Consider the following 20,223-nt stretch of genomic DNA (forward strand, 5'->3'; position numbering starts at 1 on the left):
TTATTACTTCTTTACATCTGACATTATGAAATTGAGTGATTCTACTTTACATTTTACAATTCATTTTGAAAATCACCACTTAAGAATATAATTAAGTTTTGTTTTAATCATTATTAAAAGCGTTAATGTGAAATACTAACATTTAAAAATCACATCCTGTTATATGCCTAGATCAGTTACTTACATAGAGTAAAATTTAAAAAAATTAATAACAGATGTCCCGTTATCAGATTCCAACTAGAAATAAGGTTATATTTACATATAAGCTACATATTCATGCTCTATATGTGCAAATAAAAATTGTTTGTCTTATAATTTCAGCTTCTGTGCATCCGTCCATGTATCTCTTTATTGATTATTTTCTACTGACTCTGTGCTTTACACAAAACTTTGTGCTTTGGGGGATATATCCAAGAAATATGGGTGCATGTTTGTACACAAATATAGGAAAATACATACACATGTCAAACCATGTGCATGTAATTTTCAAAGACTGAATCTATTTTTGGATGTTGCGATAAGAATATTTATTAATAAAATAATGTTCAATATCATAAAGAAAATTTTACAAAAATTTCCTTCATTTGCTTGTTTAGTTAACCTGCCTGATATGTATTTAGCTAAAACGGAAAAGGATAAAATCATGACAGGCATTGATGATTCACACCTGTAGTCCTAGCTATTCAGGAGGCTGAGGTCTGAGGATCACAGTTCAAAGTCAGTAGGGCAGAAAAGTCTTGGAGACTCTTATCTGCAATAAATCAGCAAAAAGCTAGAAATAGTGGTGTGGTTCAAGTGGTAGAGTGCCAGTCTTGAGTGAAAAAAGCCAGGGGAGAGCATGAGACTCTGAGTTCAACCCCTAATGCTGGCATAGAAAAACAGAAAGGATAAAAACATATAAAATGTGTAAAAAAGAAAATAAGTGCATATATACAGTACAAATTTAGTAGGGACTGACTTAACTGAAAGCGTTGTGGATAGAGAACCTGGTACTATATCTGAGGGGTACAGCACAGGGCTTAGTATACGCGAGGATCTGGGTTCAAGCTCAGCCTTTCCTCACCAATAAAAGAACTGACGATTAACCAGAGTAAATATTCAAGAAAAAGAGAAGAAAGAAGGAAAGAAAGAGGTAAAGGACTAAGGACTTCATGTTAACCAATTTGTGTAGTAGTATGTGTTCTTGGGAGGGAGGGGCTGGTGTTGGGTTTCATAGCCACCCAGTTGTTTCTTCCGGCGAATTTAGATACAAGCAACTCAGTCCCATCTAAAGTGGACTGAGGTGACAATAATTTAAAATGTGCCCAAGTAATTACAGTTTTCAGCCATGACAGACAGAGGCTGAGTCTCCATGAACCTCAGTGTCTGGGGCACTGTCCATACTGGAGCTAGGCCCAGATGCATACTCTCTTTGCAAGGAGCTGGCAAGTTCTACAAGTTTTGGTGTCATGGGAGGTTAGTTGGGTTATAATTGGCTCTAATTGGCCCTCTCAGCAGCTGAAACATCCTCTGTCTACAGCCCAGTGACACTCCAAAAGGGGAGAGATGTGCTTCGACCTTTGAAAACATCAAAGGAGTCACTTCCAACAAGGCTCTTAGAGCCCAGTGCCCTGCAGCTCAGCAGTGCTGGGGCCAACTCCAGCCCAGCTGATGGGAAACAGCTTTCTTTCTTTCTTTCTTTTTTTTTTAATTTCAGAGTAAGATTTTCATCCTTTGTCTAGGTTCAGCTATCACAGCAGACTCATGGGAAAAGGGCTGTTTTCAGGAAAGCAGCAGATCCTTCTAAATCAGCATCTACCCATTGACCATTCAACTCCTTCTTGAGCCTTTTGGGCATTAATTCTCCTCCTGATGGTGAAGTGAAATTCTGCATTCGTATTTTAGGGAGAGTGAGGAATACTTAGTCCATGAAGGGGTGGTTGCATACGAATCTGTCAGGTTTCTACAAGGAATATGGCTTTTGGACAACCTGTGCCTTTTTTTTTCTTTTTTACGAATGCATCCAATTTTGTCTTTTACAATTCCATGTACCAAACACACAACCAGTTCTTTTTCTTTAAACAAATCTGGTGCTCCTCTCTCTCTCTTTCTCTCTTCCTATTTCCTTCTTTACAAAAATCAATATGGACATAATCTCTAGTCACCCTGTCTAACATGGTGCCTCACACAAGGAGGTATTCAAATATTTTAAAGTATTTATTAAATGAATGAAAAGTTATAATATGGCAATGAATTGAGTTTTTGCCTTGATTTGCAAATGGTTCAAATTACATCTGCTTTTTGAAACTAATGTCATAAGTTGACTGCTTTAACTACCCTTGATCTACTGTTAATCTTTTCTTTTTTTTTTTTTTTTCGGTCGGTCATGAGGCTTGAACTCTGGGCCTGGGTACTGTCCCTCAGCTCTTCAACTCAAGGCTAGCGCTTTACCACTTGAGCCACAATGCCACTTCCAGTTTTCTGGTGGTTTATTGGAGATAAGAGGCTTACAAACTTTCCTGCCTGGGCTGGCTTTGAACCATGATCCTCAGATCTCAGCCTCCAGAATAGCTAGGATTACAGGCGTGAGCCACCGGCACCAGGCTGTGAATCTTTTCTTGAAACCCTTAGCTTGATAAATGCATAGTGCCCATAATGCTTTCACTTGCTGGGGCTGTAAGTTTTCTGTTCCTATAGTGCCTAAGAGGCTTGTAAGTTGTTTTCTCCATCAACCAAGTTGCTAGAAATGGATTGTGTTGTGGAAGTCTGGCTGAGCATGGCCATGATGTGGATGCCTTCTGGGAGCTCACAAATCTAGAACTGGGGTGAGGACTGGGTTTCCAGGTGTGCTGGTGACCCAGAGATCAGTTCAGTAAGATATGTCTGAAGGAAGGTACCCCATCTGTGTTAGAATCAAGTTTATGGGAATAAGCAATAAGCAGATTAAAATAGAAATGGAGTAAGGTGAGGGGTAAACATGGAGATTGATTGCTGCTCTGCCTGCAACAGCTTAGGAGGTCCATACCAGTAAATAGTAGATAGCATCACCTAGGGGATAGGAGCACTGAATTTGAGGTTGAATAAACTCCCAACATCTGGAGGAACTGGTGATTGAAATCCCTCAGTATGGAACCTCTGTTCTGTACTGAGTGTGGATTCTTCAGCAGGTTCTCATCTCATGAATCCCCTAAAAATTGGGGATTTTGTGCTTGCTGACATAACTGTGGCTTAAACTGAACATCAAGGATTCACCACCTCAAAGGATAGGAAGCTTCCAGACAGGCACTAGCTCAGGTGCTGGAAGTCAGGATTTCTGCACACTCCCCAGCTTTTCTCTTGCATTTAGTCCACCTTGTGTTTGTAAGATGCTCACTGGCATCAGTTGGTGACAACATGCTTCTTGGCTCACAACTAGTAAGGGGAGGGATACCTTCTCTTCTCTGATGTTTCCTAAGCAGTTCTGTGTCATCACCACAAAGTACTACAAACTGTAAGACATAGAGCAAGGGGAACTTCTTGTATCCCAGTCTTGGAGCCCAGAAATTTGGAGTCAAGATGTTGGCCAGTCATGTTCCCTTGAAGGCTGTGTGGAAGAATCTATTCTAGACTTCTATCATAGCTTCTTGTACCTCTTTAGGGTGTGTAGGTAATTTTCCAACTTCAGGTGATCTTTCCCTCTGTGATACACTGTTTCCAGAAATCAATCCTATTGGATTAGGGATTGGATTGAGATCAATTACCCAATCTGACCTTGATTACCTCTCCAAAAACCTTATCCTCAAGTAAGAGCCCATTCTGAGGTAGTAGGGGTGTGGGAGTGGTTGAGATTCAAATCTATCTTTTGGAGGGCAGGAGACATAATTCAATCCCAATAACAACGGTCCACTTCTGGAATAAACACTGTGAATGGAAGGGTCTGATTGATTGGCTAAGTCACCAAGGATGGAGTGGGTTAGGGAGCTGTCCACAGTGCTGACTGATTTACTCTTCTCACAGCATACTAGGAGAGGAATGGGGAACTCAACATCCAGCAGAAACAAGGCTCCCAGAGCATGGGCAGTCTAAATATCAGCAGTATTATTTGGAGGAAAGTAGTAAGATTCTTTAAATTTCAGCTTTGGAAGCTTTAAGAGGACAGAGCTGCCTGATGCGGCTTTTGATGAGGAAACATGGCTATACCAATAAATGAGATGCAGGTGTGAATTTCAGTGTGAGGCCTAGGTCTTCCTACATATATACCTTAGGAATGTCATCGTTTTTGCTACCATGGTTCTCTGCTTCTGGCTACAGATGATGCAACTAAGTAGAGCCAAGAGCATCACAAGAGAACTAGAGAAAGTTGAAGCATTTGGCTTTGGAGTCTTTGCAATCAAGGCCCCTAGAATGATCATGGCGCGTGTCTCAAAGTCAGCAGAGGTTTAGACCAGAAGCTTTGGAGAATGCTAGGGGAATGAACACTTAGCTAGAGTGTTCTAAAAGCAATGAGTATATGCTAGTGCAAATGGGATGGGTTTCAGATAAGAAGATGATGGTTGTGCACAAAACTCTGGAGTGCACCTTAGCTACATTCCAGAGCTGTAAAGAATGTGGGAGTTCAAAAGGTCTGACAACAGCATCTCATTTGGTAGCACATCTTTCTGTGAAAGAAAATGTTCTAATTGGATGGCATAAGCCTCAAAGAAGGAAGGCTCACTAGGCAAAGTCTGTTTATATGACCCCTGTGGGGAGCTGGTTCTGCTCTACCTCTGCTTATTGGAACTCAACAGGTGGAGAAGAAGATACAACACAACAGGTGGAGAAGAAGACACAATCTATGAAATAAGGGCTAGGTAGAGACACTGTGGGGCAACAGGAAAGGAAGAGGCGAAGTCCAAGCTGAATAGTGGGTAGGATATTGGCATTCTGAGGCAATCCAAAGGGAAGAGGTACGGAGCAGACCAAAGGCATACTTTTAGGACTATAGTGAAGTGACTGTGTGATAGCCCAGGGCATTGGGGCAGGGACTCATTGCAGATAGAGTTCAGAACCATTTGATTGTGATAGAGCTGGGAATCCTTTTGAGCATGAAACCCCTGGAGGATTGCAGACACGTCAGAAGCTCCCAGATAGCATTAGGTCATTGTATCAAAGTTCTACCTGAGCAGTCATGGTCCAACTGGGTTATAACCCCTGAGCCTTAGAGGACTGAGGAAACTGCAGGGAATGTGGGCTCTGGCATGCATAGATGCACTAATAGAGAGGCATAGGAAGCTAAAACTGTAGATGCACATTTGGGGTTGGGGGTGGAGATAAAATATGCTATATAAATTCTTGGCTTTTTTCTGTAGCCTGGATCAAGTTCAAGGCTCTGCAAATGTTATAAAAGCAAAAGAAAAAAAAATGATCCCAACCACTTCATAATTCTTTGAATGGATAAAAATCAATGCAAACTGTAGTTATTTAGTGGTTTATTTTTAATTTGTGGGTTTAAGCTTCATGCTTTTGTGATGCAGTCTGTGTTTGTGGTTGGTTAACATTTCAATTGTCCTACAATATTACCTACTGGAAAAACAGGCAACAAGTCTATGTCAATACATTCTGTACCCACTAACAAAACATATAATTACAGAAAATTCAGTATATTTCTTTTGGGTAATGTGAACTATTTAGAAGACTTATTTTTTGTCTGTACTGGAGCTTGAACTTGGGGCTTGGCTACTGTCCCTTAATTTTTTGCTCAAGGCTTCTTTGCTACCACTTGAGTCACAGCTCCACTTCCAGCTTTTTAGTGGTTAATTGGAGACAAGAGTCTCATTGACTTTACTGCCTTAAACTGACTTCCTTAGATCTCAGCTTCCTGAGTAGCTGGAGTTACAGGCATGAGCTACTGGCACATGATTCAGAGAAGACACTTTTATTAATGTAAATTCTTCCTAATGTGAGAGGTACTACCATGTTCAGGATCTGCAAGTAAAGACTGAGGGTGCAGGAAAGGAGCTAAGGATAAAATCTTTGTCTCCTGGTCTTCTGTCTTGCCACAGATGTCTCCTAAGGTAGGCATTCCTAAATTTGGTGCACATTGCAATCACCTAGACACTGCAACAGTATGTAGATTCCTGATTTACACCTTCAGATCTCCAGATTTGATCTTCAGCTTCAGCATCATATTTTTATGAGCTCCCCAGATAATTCCAATGTACAGCAAAGTTTGGGAATCACCATCCTCAGAGTTTCTCTCTCTCTCACAGGAATAGTATCATTATTACATGTCTCAAGACAAATAATGGAATGCCATAAATCTGTGTGACAATGATTTTTAATTACTACTGCAAATAGAATGTCATAAATCTTATATCCTATATCCTATAGCACTGCATAGAATGGAACAAATCCATGTCACAAGCAGAATATAGAAAAGACTAAATAGTCCAGAGTTAAATAAGCAAATAGTAACATAGTATCCAGGTAAGGGAAATTCACAGATCGATGAGGAAAGGCACTGTTGTTAGAAATATTGTCCACTTATCTTGAAAAACCAATTTAAATGGTTGGAATTAGAGGGTTTGATAAATAATCTCCTCTATGTTATCCTTTTTCAAAATGAGCAGAGAGGTAGGACAGAGCCCAAAGATTAATAAAGGTATCCTTTTCAGTATACATGGAGACTTTCCTCCAGGTCCTTACAGATACAAACTCTGGGGAAGTATAAGTCTCTTATTCAAAAAGTAGTATTTGCACATAATCTATACAACATTTATCTTTGAATCATCTCTAGATGACTAATGTAATGTAAATACAATGTAAATAGTTATACTGTATTGTTCAAGGACTAATGATAAGGAAAAACGAGGTACATCTGCAGGGCTTACACATTTTTTCCTGAGCTGGAGGATGCGAACTTGTGGATGTGGAAGGCAGACTGTGTATTAATTATATTGATCACTGATAAAGACTTGGATGGAGAATATCAGTCAGCTGATATTCTGAAGAGTAAATACAAGGTCATTCCAAGAGTTCTCCTTCTCTGAAGCTGTAAGGCAGAAAGACAGACTGAACAGAGAGCTCATGGAAGAAGGACCTATCCAAAGAAGAAAGAGAGAAGAACTTTACTTCTTCCCCGTGCATTTGTCAGGTAAGTTACCTGACTCAGGTTAAGAAAATCAACCAAATCAAATCAAACTGAAACAAAATTAAAACGAAGCTTGAGGAAGACAGGCCTGACATAGCAATGTTCGCTCCTCAAAAAACAATCCTCTCTTCTTATATCCACTAATTTATGCAGATTATGGAGTTATATGGAAGAAAACTGGAATAAATCCTGTAAAGAAATACAAGACTATTCAGATGATTATTTTCCTGCCTGCAGAATGGCCTTTCTTAGCATTGGAATGGTGAAAGAATCACAAAGGAACAGATCAATAACTTTGACTGCATACAATTTTAAGGCTATCAGATTATTAAAGTTTTTTTTTAAAAATGAAGATAATAATGTTGGTGGAAGAACAAATTGAAACAACGTCCCTGGATATAAATTTGGCAATTTATTTTAAGAGCTTTAAAATGTTCATATCTTTTGACTCAATAATTCCACTCTTTGAAACCTGAGAATGCAATCAATGATGGAGTCAGAGATTTATATATAAAATTGTTCATTCATGTTATATTATTTATCACAATGAAAACAAATGGAGACATCTAACTGCCCAACAATAGGAGAATGATTAAATTAATGAGGGGCCTCCATACTACAAGACTGCTGGGCTTCATTTTGAAAATGGAACTTTTGAATACTTCACAATGAGGAAATGCTTATAAAAAATTAAGCAATAAGTACAAGGTCCTAAAGTAAGCATTGTATAATCGTAACTGTGCAAGAAATACATTTTGTTTTGGGGAGTATTGAAAGGAAATGCATCTAAAGGATAATAGTGATGGTGACTGTGGGTACTTGTTCAATCAAAATTGCTGAATTTTACATTATTTATCAGTGAATGCATATTACTTTAAATGGCGACTTTTTGTTGTTGTTGTTGGTTGTGGGGCTTGAACTCTGGGCCTGGGCACTGTCCCTGAGCTCTTCAGCTCAAGGCAAGCGCATTACCACTTGAGCTACAGTGCCACTTCCGTAAATGGCGGCTTTTTCAAAAAGTACATATTCTTTTTTGTGATACGAAGGTCATAGGCTCTGTGTGCATCAGATTAGTAGCATTGGAGATACAAATGACAACTACCTGAACAATTAGACAATAGAAAGAAAGAAGAAACAGATTTTTTCCTGCCCCAAACTCAGAGATTCAATGAGGAAAAAATGGTCATCCAGTAGGGAATGATGAAGTCTTCATGCCTTGCCACATCAGGAATAAATGTAGTATACTAACACAGAGAGATTTTGAGAGAGTAGGTGATACCAATTCATTTTCTCTGCTGATAAAAAAATATTAAAGGGTGGGACAATGATGTTGAAAGCAGACAGAAAAGTAAGTGAAGGGGTGGGTTGGGAGGAATGGGTGACAGTGATGAAAAAGGCGAGATTGATCAAGATGCTTGATCAAACTTGATCAAGTATTCCCAAACCTCTTTGTTAAATGGCAATTCCTTCCTGTACAGCTACCAAAAGATACAAGAGGATTTAAAAGGAGAAAGTAGCAGTGTGACGAAGCACTGGAAGAAACAGTAAAAGGGGCACTTTAGGTTTTGCTCCTGGTTTGATTGGCTGTGGGTGAGTATGTGCTTCAGGGAGTAACATTGGTTACCCTATCTCAGCTGAGGCTTTTGCCCCGAGAATTGCTAGCATCTTGCTGAGTCACACCCCACCCCCCTTAAAGGGATGTATAAATCTTGGCAAGTCATTTCTCCCACGTTGAAGCCAATCCCTGCCACCATCTTTTATGAAAATGGAGAGACCTAACATTCTCTCAATACTAGCTTTTTCATTAATTTCTTAAAACAGCTATCAACCTGCCAGATATAAACTTCCAGTAGCTTTTGTAGGATTGAAGGGAACTGGAAGTTTCTGGAAGAGTGCTTTGGGAAGAGGTTCAGTAGGAAAAGCAGGGTTGGGGAATATCCTGGCCGAATGCACACTGGCAGGATGGCTGGAGCAAACCCAGGTATCTAATCCACCCCAACTTATGCTTGGTGGCTGCTCTGCCCAGGTACTCTGACAGCTGCACTGGGAGCTCAGAGTCCAGACAGCTCATTGCTAGCAGGGCAGGCCTCTGCCCGGCTTTAAGTAGACCATCCAAAATAGCCGAGGTCTGTTCTTCTCCACATAAAGCCAGGTGCATTTGTATGCAAACCTGGTTCATACAATTTTGAACTGTGCTAGTTCATCTAGGCATGGAGGGTTTGGCTTTATACAGACTCCAATATGACTGAAATGAACCTGCTGCAGTCCCTAATGTTGAGAAGGAAAACATAGGCCAAAGAATCTCTGGGTAGGACAAAGGAGTGAGCTCTGGGCTAGGACAGAGGATGGGTGATTCAGGCTCAAAGCGTAATTCCTCCAAAGTTAGGTGCCTGCCTCACTTCGTGGTTACCTGTGCTTTTTCACTTGGACTTAAATAGTTGAGGTGGGATGTTTGTAAACTAGCCAGAAACAAAAATCATATCACTCAGTTGGTGTTTGGATCCAACATGAATCTATTTAAGCTTCAGTTAATACTTTTATAACCTCCCTCCCTCCCTCCTTCCCTCCTTCCCTCCCTCCCTCCCTCCCTCCTTCCTTCCTTCCTTCCTTCCTTCCTTCCTTCCTTCCTTCCTTCCTTCCTTCCTTCCTTCCTTCCTTCCTTCCCTCCTTCAGAATCATCAGGGTTTGATCTCAGGGCCTTTTGCTTGCTGGCACTCTATCTCTTCAGCTAATACCTCCAGCCTGGTTTTACTTTTCTTTTTCTTATTACTTTGGAAATGGAGTCTCAAGACTTCTCAGTCCTGGCTGTCCTGGAACCCTGATCCTTGGGATTTCAGCCTCCTAAGTAGTTATGATACGACTTGGCCCTATTTCTTTTTTTTAAGACTGATTCTATTGAGAATTTTGATGATTTGTTTTTTAAATGTCTTTCTCCAAAACCAAAGCAAATCAGAATGCTGTCAGTTTTCCTTTGCCTTCCCCACAGCCTTGAGCATGTGTGTTACAGACAGCAACCTTGAAAGACTCCTAAGAGGAGGCATATCTGATCTTTGCTCATCTTTTTCAGTGCTCCTCAGACCTTCCTTGTCTTCTTTTTTTTCTTTGCCCATCCCGGGGCTTGAACTCAGGGCCTAGGTGCTCAGAGCTAGCACTCTACCACGTGAACCACAGCTCCATTTCCAGCTTTTTCTTTTTCTTTTCTGGTAATACATTGGAGATAAGAGTCTCACAGACTCTCCTGCCTGGGCTGGCTATGAACCATGAGCCTTAGAGCTCAGCCTCCTGAGTAGCTAGGATTACAAGCCACTGGCACCTGGCTTGCTTTGTCCTTTTATTCTAGGTTTTATGCAGCTGAGCCAAATCCAGTTTTTAAGCGACTAAATTATTAAACAGTACATGGTATAAGTGGTGCTGGATCAGGAAGTCAGAACCAAGAGCAGGCAGTGACAGGAAGAGGCAGCCAGGGTGAGCTGAGCTGTACCTTTTCACAGTATCACTGACATTTCTTGGAGCAGCCAGGGGCAGCTGTGTGTCCTTCCAACACTGCCCCGCAGCTCGAGATTCTTCATCGTGCTGTTTTGTTGACTGTGGTGGTCTGCCTTGGGTGCTGGTGCTCCTCCAGGGTCTTCTGTAGAATTGGGGCTGGTTTGGATCTGAGGATTGAAGGGGAGTGTTTCCAGTCTGTGTGTCTCACTGGCTTTCCTCCACTGACTCCAGCAGGCAGGAGGACTAAAGTCAAGGAGCCTAGCGAACATTTGGGAGGAGCACGGGAGAGGGAGCCAATCTGCTCTGATGTCTGTCTCCTGATCCTTGGAACGGGAAGCGGCGCCACCTCTGAGCCCAAGTGTTCTTGTATGGGGAAAGCGTCCTTTTAAAGAATTAGTCTTCAGCATTCTGTCAATTACGGCCTCCAAATCTGGCTGAGTAATTAAATGCCAGCTGACAGTAAATATCAAACTGCTTGGGAGCCGGAGCGAGATATAGACAAGTGGATTCTGTGTGATTGCTTTGGTAATTTGCTTTTTAATCTTTAATACCAATTAAATGTAGGGGAACTGAAGCCCATGCATGGTCCAGATGAGACAGTTCATCGGTCCATGCCTGGACCTGTCCAGCTCGGATTTCCTGGCTCTGGTGACAGCACCAGGGAAGTGTGGTTGGCAGTGAGTAGTGAGCCATCACCAGCAGCCCTGGCCCCAGGTACTGCCTGGGCCATACGGCCAGCCTCCAGGGCTCAGACTCCTTTGCGGTTGCTTCCTTGTGTTGCCCCGAGCCAATGGGGGAATCTTGTTTGAGCCCTGTTCCATTTCTTTTGCCCAAGCGCCAATGGCAGGGGGGGGGGGGGGAAGGGGGCTTGTTTGAGGCCTGATTTTTTTTTCCTTTTCTCTTTGGCAGGGAGGTAGTGAGAAGGAAGAGAAGCAATCATTATTGTTCACCCATCAGAGGCAGTTAACATTGCAGAAACCAGTTTTTTACTGGTTTCCAAAGACACCAAACTACAAGGAGGGTTTGATCATGGTCCCAAGATCAACCCCAGAGGAAAGGAAAGACAGTGGTTCTCACCCAAGAATAATCCACCTCTCCCCAGGAGATATTTGCTAATTACATGAAGACTTTTTTTTGTTGATGTCTTATCTAGGAAAATGATTACTATTTGTATTTAGTAGATAGAGGCCAGAGAAGCTGTAGGAAATCTTAACCATGCTCAGGAATTATCTCTCCCAAATGTCAGGTGTTGAGTTTGAGATACTTGCTAGAGTGAAAACAGGAGATTCACAGGAAAATTCAGAAAATTCTAGATGTGTGTGTGTGTAGAACACAGGTTTGAGTTGAGGGTTGCTTGGAGCTTGCTAGACTAGCTAAATAACACTGAACCATGCCTTCAGCCATGTTTATCACTGGTTATTTTTGGAGAGAGTCTTGTTTCTTTCTTTTTTTTTTTTTTTTTTGGGTCTGGTCGTGGGGCCTGAACTCTGGGCCTGGGTGCTGTCCCTCAGCTCTTCAGCTCAAGGCTGGCACTCTACCACTTGAGCCACAGTGCCACTTCTGGCTTTTTTCTTTTTGCTTATGTGGTGCTGAGGAATCCAGCCCAGGGCCTCTGGCATGCAAGGCAAGTGCTCTACCACCGAGCCAACTTCCCAGCCCCAGGGTCTTGTTTCTTGCCTGGGTGGGCACTTCATCCCAAATCTACCTATTTTTAGGATTCCCATCATTGCTTGGATCACAAGCATGCACCATGGCATCCAGCTTCTCTCTGGGGAGGTGGAATCCTGAGAACTTTTTGGCCTACGCTGGCTTTGAACCACCATCCTCCTGTTAATTTTCAGCTTCCCAAGCAGCTAGGAATACAGATGAGAACATGCATGGGAGAAATGAAGGCTTTAATTTGAGCATGGCAGCTGGATACTGCCGGAAGATAAGAACTGATGGTGGCTGTTCTTGCTTTTCCTCCATCACTGCTATGAGAAGAACAGTCTCTTCCTGTACTAATATTAGGAATCTCAAGTTCCAGTTCAGGTGTTGTGTAGGAAAAGTCCATGCAGCAGAAACACCCCATGCTTGTTAGTAACTACCACAAATAGGTGGGAACTTACATTCTCCTATCTCTTCCCATCCTGCTCTCTCCTCAACTCTCTCACAATTCAATAGTATATTATAATAATGGGTTATCATTCTATAAGCAGGTCCTTGTTTTACTGTTGTTTCTTCTGGGTGGATAAAATATAACATTTTGAGCAACTATTAAAGTTGCTTCCTGGAAAAGAGGTTGAAAGACTTGCAGTTTTTGGCTCCACTTTCTTGAGCCTTAGAGTTACTATGTGAGTTGATTAAATGAGTACTGACCAGGCTGCTGGCTTTCTCACACTAAATGCTGGGTATCATAGCTGATACTGCTAGGTAAAAAAAAACACAACACAGAGTAAAATTTTAAATATGAAATATGTAATAGTTGAAAGATGAATTTTTTAGCAAAATGGATATGGTGCTAAAAATAATTAATGATTTGGATTTAGGAGGTTTATAAGGAAGATGATGAAAAGGATAAAGAAACAGAAAAGCTAAAGAGAGGTGGAACAAAACCACAGAAGGATGAAAATCCTGTGAAGAAGAGACTCACAAAATGTTCACCCTATGCAGAGGTGAGCTCAAAAGATACAAGACATATGAATAATATCTGAAGGTTACTCAAAGCATCATACCATTAATACTGCATTAATTTTGCTACTTTAATTGGATTTAGATGTTAAGATATAGGGAAAATTTTTTACTATCTTTATAACTCTTGTGTAAGTCTAAAGTTCTTTTGAGTCAAAAAGTTAACAAAAATACTCATTGATTATCCCCATCATTGGAACTTACTGTACCATAGGGTCTCCAAAACCTCACAGACAGGAGATACAGCTATTATTAACCATTTTGGACATTTCTCTTAGTGTATTGCTGCATTAGATTGTGGTTAGATTTGCATTTCCTTAATGGCTAAGCATTTTGGGTATCTGGTTATTGGCTTATTTTGTGATATATTTGGTGTATATGTTCAGATATTTTATCTATTTTAAAAAATTGAACTTTTTTTCCCTTGTGCTTTGAGAGTCCTTTAGATACTCTGGAAATAAACCAGAAACGTGATTTATAACTTTCTTGCACATTTGGTATAAATCTCTAAGATTTTGAGGGAAGTATGGGATAAAATATGTGTGACTTTGAGTTCAGCAAAAGGTTTTCAAATACAAGTCTGAAAGTACAATCCATAAGATTAAAAAATTAGTAACATAGATTCTATTGAAGTCACACTTTTATAATGTCTTTTTTATATATACATTTTTTTATTGTGAAAATACTATACAGAGGGGTTACAATTACATGGGCAAGATAATGAGTACATTTCTTATCAAGTGTAATGTCTTAATCTTAGTGTAATTCATGAAAAGAAGTTGGAAGTATTTATTCCCTTTCCACATACTAGTAGAGGTTGTGTGGGAATTGGTATGATTTCTTTTGTAAATACTTGATAAATCACTTGTAAGCCAAATAAACTGGGGTTTTCTTTCTCTTTTTTTGAGGATTTTTTTCTTTTTCTTTTTTATATGTTTTTATTGTAGAAGTACTGTACAGAGGGGTTACAGTTACATAATTAAGGTAATGAGTACATTTCCTATCAAGCATTATTACCTCCTCCTTTATTGTAAAGTTCGTTTTCAACGTAGTGTCTTGTACATCTCGTTGTTACAATGGGTCATCCTGTATCCTTATTTCAGCATTTTGTTATTTCTTTTCCCCTCCCCAAATTAGCAAAATGTATATACAAGATGCAGGACATAGCCCCTGCTTTCATTGTATTTTTTTTTTGTGGATTTTAACTACACACTTAATTTGCTTATTAAAATATATGGTAGCCAAGTTTTCTGTATTTTCTAGAGGGAGACTTGAATGTCTGTCTCTTTCAATGAGAATTGATCCATTTCATCTAAGATTTCAAATTTGCCATAATGTTGTTTCTACTAATTTTTATTATCCTTTTAGTGCCTGTAAGAGTGGCCGTGATGTCTCCTCTTTTGTTCCTGATACTGATACTTTATTTTTTTCTCTTGATTGGGTAGTATAGGTAGACTTTTGCCAATTTTATTGCTTCTTCCCACCATAAAATTCAGTTTGGATTTCACTGATTTTCCCATTATTTCTCACTTAAAATTTCACAAGTTGTGTTTTTTTTCTTTTCTCATTTTTTCTTCCATTTCACTTTTGTTGGAAGTTACTTTTCTTCCCAGAGAATCTTACACTACTGACTTTAACTCTAAGTTCCTTTTAAATATAAACATTTAATGCCATAATTTTCCATGTAAGCACTATCTTAACAGGAGCTTACAAATGATAGAGGCTGTATTTTTATTTTCATCCAGTTTAAATTTTTTTATTTTAAAATTATTATCTTCAAGTAGTAGTACAAGGAAGGTGTCACTTAACAATGCATCTTGATCTGTGTTATCCCTTGCAACAATATCACCTACCTTTGACCACCTTTCCCTTTGACCACCCCTTCCCTTACATTTCTCAGTTTTGTGGTATGTACAATGAATTCTTCACTATATTACCCCACTTCATTGTTTTATTTTCCCTTGAGATATTTTTCTTTGTCTGACAGGTTATTAACAGTGTGTTTAGTTTCCAAATATTTGAATATTTTCCAAGTATCTTTTGTTACCGATTTCTAGTTTAATTCTTCTATTGTATAATTTTCATTCTTTAAGTTCAGCTAAGTGTGTTTAATATTCAAGAATACAGTGTATTTTGGTGAATGTTTCATGCAAGTTTAAGAAGAATGTATATTCTGTGTCAGGCCAAATTTGGCTTATAGTATTGTTCAAGACTTGTACATCCTCCATGATTTTCTGCCTATGTGTTCTGTTAATTATTTAGGAAAGAATGTTGAAGACTCCAACAGTAATTGTGGGTTTGGTTATTTCTGTTTCTGTTATATAAGTTTTTTGTTATAGTTTAAAGCTGTGTTGTAGATGCAGATAGACTGCCTGCCTGCCTCCCTCCCTTCTCTTCCTTTCCTTTCCTTTCTTTTCTTTTCATTTCCTTTCCTACTCTTCATTATTATGTCATGCTCTTATTTATTCCTTATTTGTAGAGTTGAATATGTCTGATTAAATTAGCTCTTCTTTGATTAATGAATGAGCAATGAAATGTTCACATGGGAGATCTGTGCTTGGTATCCCTAGACATACCCATGGATAAGGTTGTCCTTGTTGAAAATCAGGGAAGTTAAATTTCAGGAGCATTCCCTCCATTTTCTTACATTGTAGTTTATATTGGTGCCCTGATTTTCTCTAAGAGTCTGTAAGTTTAGTGTTTGCTAGGCAAATACTAAATACCACCAGTTAAGACCTTAGAAGCACGGAGTCATCATTAGGCACGATTATTGCACCTGTGCTGTTGCATTTTTCTTTCTGGGGGAGGGTGTGTACCATATGACCTCATAGGAGAGACAGAGTATAAGAAACCCTGAAGCTAGATGACAGTGGCTCATGACTATAATCCTGGCTACTCTGGAGGCTGAGATCTGAGGATTGCAGTTTGAAGCCAGCCCAGGCAGAAAAGTCCCCATGAGAATCTGATCTCCAGTCAACTAGTTAAAAAAGCTGGACGTGTCATGCACCCATGGTTCATGCCTGTAATCCTAGCTACTCAGGAGGCTGAGATCTGAGGATCGTGGTTCAAAGCCAGCTTGGGTATGTCCGTGAGACTCTGATCTCCAATTAACCACTAGAAAACTAGTAGTGGCTCTGTGGCTCAAGTGGTAGAATGCTCGCCTTGAACTGAAGAGCTGAGGGACAGCACGTAGGCCCAGAGTTCAAACCCCATGACCACCACCACCAACAAAAAACGCTGGATGTGGTGCTGTGGCTCAAGTAGTAGAGTGTTAGCCTTGAGCACAAAGAAGCTCAGGGACAGCGCCTAGGCCCTGAGTTCGAGTGTGTTCATGGATTCCTTTAGACTCAGCTTCTGCCTTTTTCCTTCCCTGTTACTTGAGGTAGTAAACCTTAGCTGTGAGTAAAGTATGTACTGAGTTCATGAATTATCCATTTACTTTCAGACCTATGGTGGTCTTGGGCCCTGAAGTCCACTTGGTATATTGTTCTCATGTTGTTATTGACTGCCTATGTTTTCTTTTCCAATAACTCTTGTTAAAGTTGCAAGGTAATTTGCATGCAACTCTAAAAAAATGATGCAGAAAGGTTCTATGTACCCTTTTGTACATTTCTCCTAAATAGGAATATATGGCAAAACTATAGTACAATGTCACAACCATGATATTGAGACTGATACAACTAAGACACTGAACAGATCCATAGAGGCACAGAAATCTTTCCTGTAAGCCACACTTGCTACCCTTCTGTGCTCACCCTAGAAGAAACCAACCTATTGTTCATTTCTACAAATTTTGTCATCTCAAAACTGATAAGCTTTTTTCTCCTGTCACCATAATCGCAGTGTAGATTACTGCATGATATGGTTTAGACATAAAATGTCCCAAGACTCAAATACTGAAAAGTTGGTCCCCAGTTGGAGATGCTATTGAGAAAGGATTGGATGTTGAAGATGTTAATTCTATCAGTAGGTTAATCCATTGACAAGGAGTTCATGCTGAATGGGCTATTTGGAGGTAAGGCCTGGTTGAATGAAGTAGTCACTGTTGGCATATCTGTAAGGATATATATATTTGTGGCAAACTTCTTCTCTGTGTCTCTGCTTCCTGGATGCCATAACGTGAACAGCTCAGTGTCATCATCCCCTTCCACCATGATGTCTGTCTTACCTCATTCATAATGCAATGGAGCCAGACATTCATACACTGAAAGCTGTAAATCCATGAGGCAAAACAGACCTTCTTTGTTTTCATGAGGTATTTAGCTCAATGATGAAAGATTGAGTAAAACACTGTAGTTATATAAGCCTTGAAATACAGCAGAATGATCACTTTTTTCTTCCTTTAAAAATTCTTTACTATATAAACTTCAGAATAATTTTGTCTACGTTTCTAAATATTTTGGTAGGATTATTTTAGGCATCATGTTAAATCTACATAGGATTTTGGGGATAATTGACATAGTTGAGTATTAGATCTTCAAGAAGATTCATTGACTTATATGACTTTCAGAATAAATGCCTGATTTATGTGTGGCTCTTTTTATTATTATAATGACATGGTACTATTTAGATAAAATATATAACTATTGAAGTATATTAAAATGTATATAAATAGGTAGACATATGTTTCACATTCATGTGATGGAAGTATTGATATAACAATATAGTTATTATCCCTAGTTCATACAGAGATTCAAAGCAATGCCATTAGGCATTGTATTTCAAGCCAGTGTCCCTGTATGAATAGATTGTAGGTAGAAATACAGTTGGCTTTGATATCCCAAGACCTTGATGAATTCATGTTTGTTATAGAAGTTACTTTTAGATTCCTTAGGTTTCCCACATGAACAGTGATTAATAATGTGCAAATAGGAAAGAATGTATTTCTTCCTCTCTGATCTCTATGCCTTTTATTTCCGTTCCTTGTCTTACCACAATGGTAAAACTTCTAGCACTATATTGAATAAAAATGGAGAAAGGAGATAATGTCTTTCACCATTATATATAATGTAAGCTGCAGGTATCTTGTCATACTCTTTATAAAGTTGGAAAAAATATCCTTTACCATTTTTCCAATTGATCCTTGAATTAAAAGTCTTATTCATCTTGTTTTTGAGGACTTTTTAAAAGAGAAATGTTAGCTTCATAGCAAATTGAGAGACAGTGACAGAAATTTCCCATTACTCTTTGCTCCTGCACATCTGTAACTTCTCTTAACTACCAACATCTCTTACCAGACTAGTGTATTTGTTACAACCAGTGAAACTACAATGAGACATTATTATCACCCAAAGTCCAGAGTTTACAATACTGTTTTTGTGTGCCAGTGCTGGGCTTGAACTCAGGGTCTTACATTCCTGTTTAGTTTTTTTTCTTTTCCTTAGGGCTGGCACTCTATCACTTGAGACACACATCTATTTAAATCTCACAGATATTTCTGACATGACTGGCTTTGAACTGTGATCCTCAGATTTCCTTCTGAATAGCTAGGATGAGCCACCAGCACCTTATTTAGGGCTCATTCTTGGTGAGTCTGGGAAAAATATATTGCAGCATGTACCTATCCTCACAGCACCATACAGAATATTTTCAGAGCCTTAAAATGATCTGTGTTTTGTTCATTCTCTGTCTCTCCCTTAACAATCCCTTAGAAAACCCTAATCTTTTTACTACTCTTATTATTTTTGCCTGAAGAATGTCACATTGTTAGAATGATACAGTACTCAACCTTTCCAGTCGTACTTTTCACATGCTTTTAAGCTTGCTCTATAGCTTCCAATGGTTTGAAAGCTCATTTCTTTTTAGCATTGAGTAATATTTCATTGTCTGGATGTACCATGGTCCATTCTTTTTTTGGAGTCATATCCATTCATATCTTTGTTGCTTTAGGGTTATACTTTTTATTTTCATTTTAGCAGCACTGGGGTTTGAACTCAGGGCCTTGAACTTGCTAGGCAGGCACTCTACACGTGAGTCATGCCTCCTTCCCAGAGGTTGCATTCTGACAAATCCTTTTCTACACCAATTGATATGATCATGTAAGTTTTCCTCTTTAGCCAGCCAATATGGTTGGCTGAACTTATTGGTTGTAAAATATTGAACAAAATATTGATTTTGAAAATTTGGAAACTGTATCCCTGGGACATGGTTTATAGTTTTTATATAGTGTTGAACCTTATTTGCTAATGTTTTGTTAAGATTTGTTTTTGTGCATTCACATTCATGACAGCTATCATTCTGGAGCTTTATGTTTTATATTACGTCTGATTTTGGTATCAGGGTAATATTAGCTTCATAAAATAGAGATGTCCTCCCTCTTCTATTTTTTTGGAAGCAAGAATGTAGAATTGGTGTTTAATTCTTGTTTAAGCATTTGGTTTGATGCCCAAACCATCTGACCCTGGAGACTTCTTTTTGAGAGTTTAAAAATTATGGATTTATTTTCCTTAATATTTATAAGGATATTTAAATCATTTGTCTCAAATTAGGTGAGATGAACTAGATTACTATTTTGAATCAGTCCATCTTATCTAACTTTTCAAGTTTATAGCATAGAGTCATTAATAGTATTCTCTTATGATCCTTTTGATATCAGCAGGGACTGTGTTTAAATATCTATCTTACCTTATATTGTAATTTGTGTCCTGTCTATAAGATTTATTGATATTTTCAAAAAAAAATTTTGGGGGGGGGGGTCTGGTCGTGGGGCCTGAACTCTGGGCCTGGGCACTGTCCCTCAGCTCTTCAGCTCAAGGCTAGCGCTCTACAACTTGAGCCACAGCTCCACTTCCGGCTTTTTCCTTTTTGCTTATGTGGCACTGAGAAATCGAACCCAGGGCCTCAGGCATGCAAGGCAAGCGCTCTACCACTGAGCCACCTTCCCAGCCCCTTTCAAAATTTTTGTTTCATTAGTTTTCTCTATTGTTTTTGTTTTCAATTTAATTGATTCCTGATATTATTTTTTTATTATTTCCTTCCTT

The sequence above is a fragment of the Dipodomys merriami genome, unplaced genomic scaffold (genome assembly GCF_024711535.1).
Source record: "Dipodomys merriami isolate MVZ:Mamm:240054 unplaced genomic scaffold, mDipMer1.0.p SCAF_29, whole genome shotgun sequence".
In the NCBI taxonomy this organism is placed as follows: domain Eukaryota; kingdom Metazoa; phylum Chordata; class Mammalia; order Rodentia; family Heteromyidae; genus Dipodomys; species Dipodomys merriami.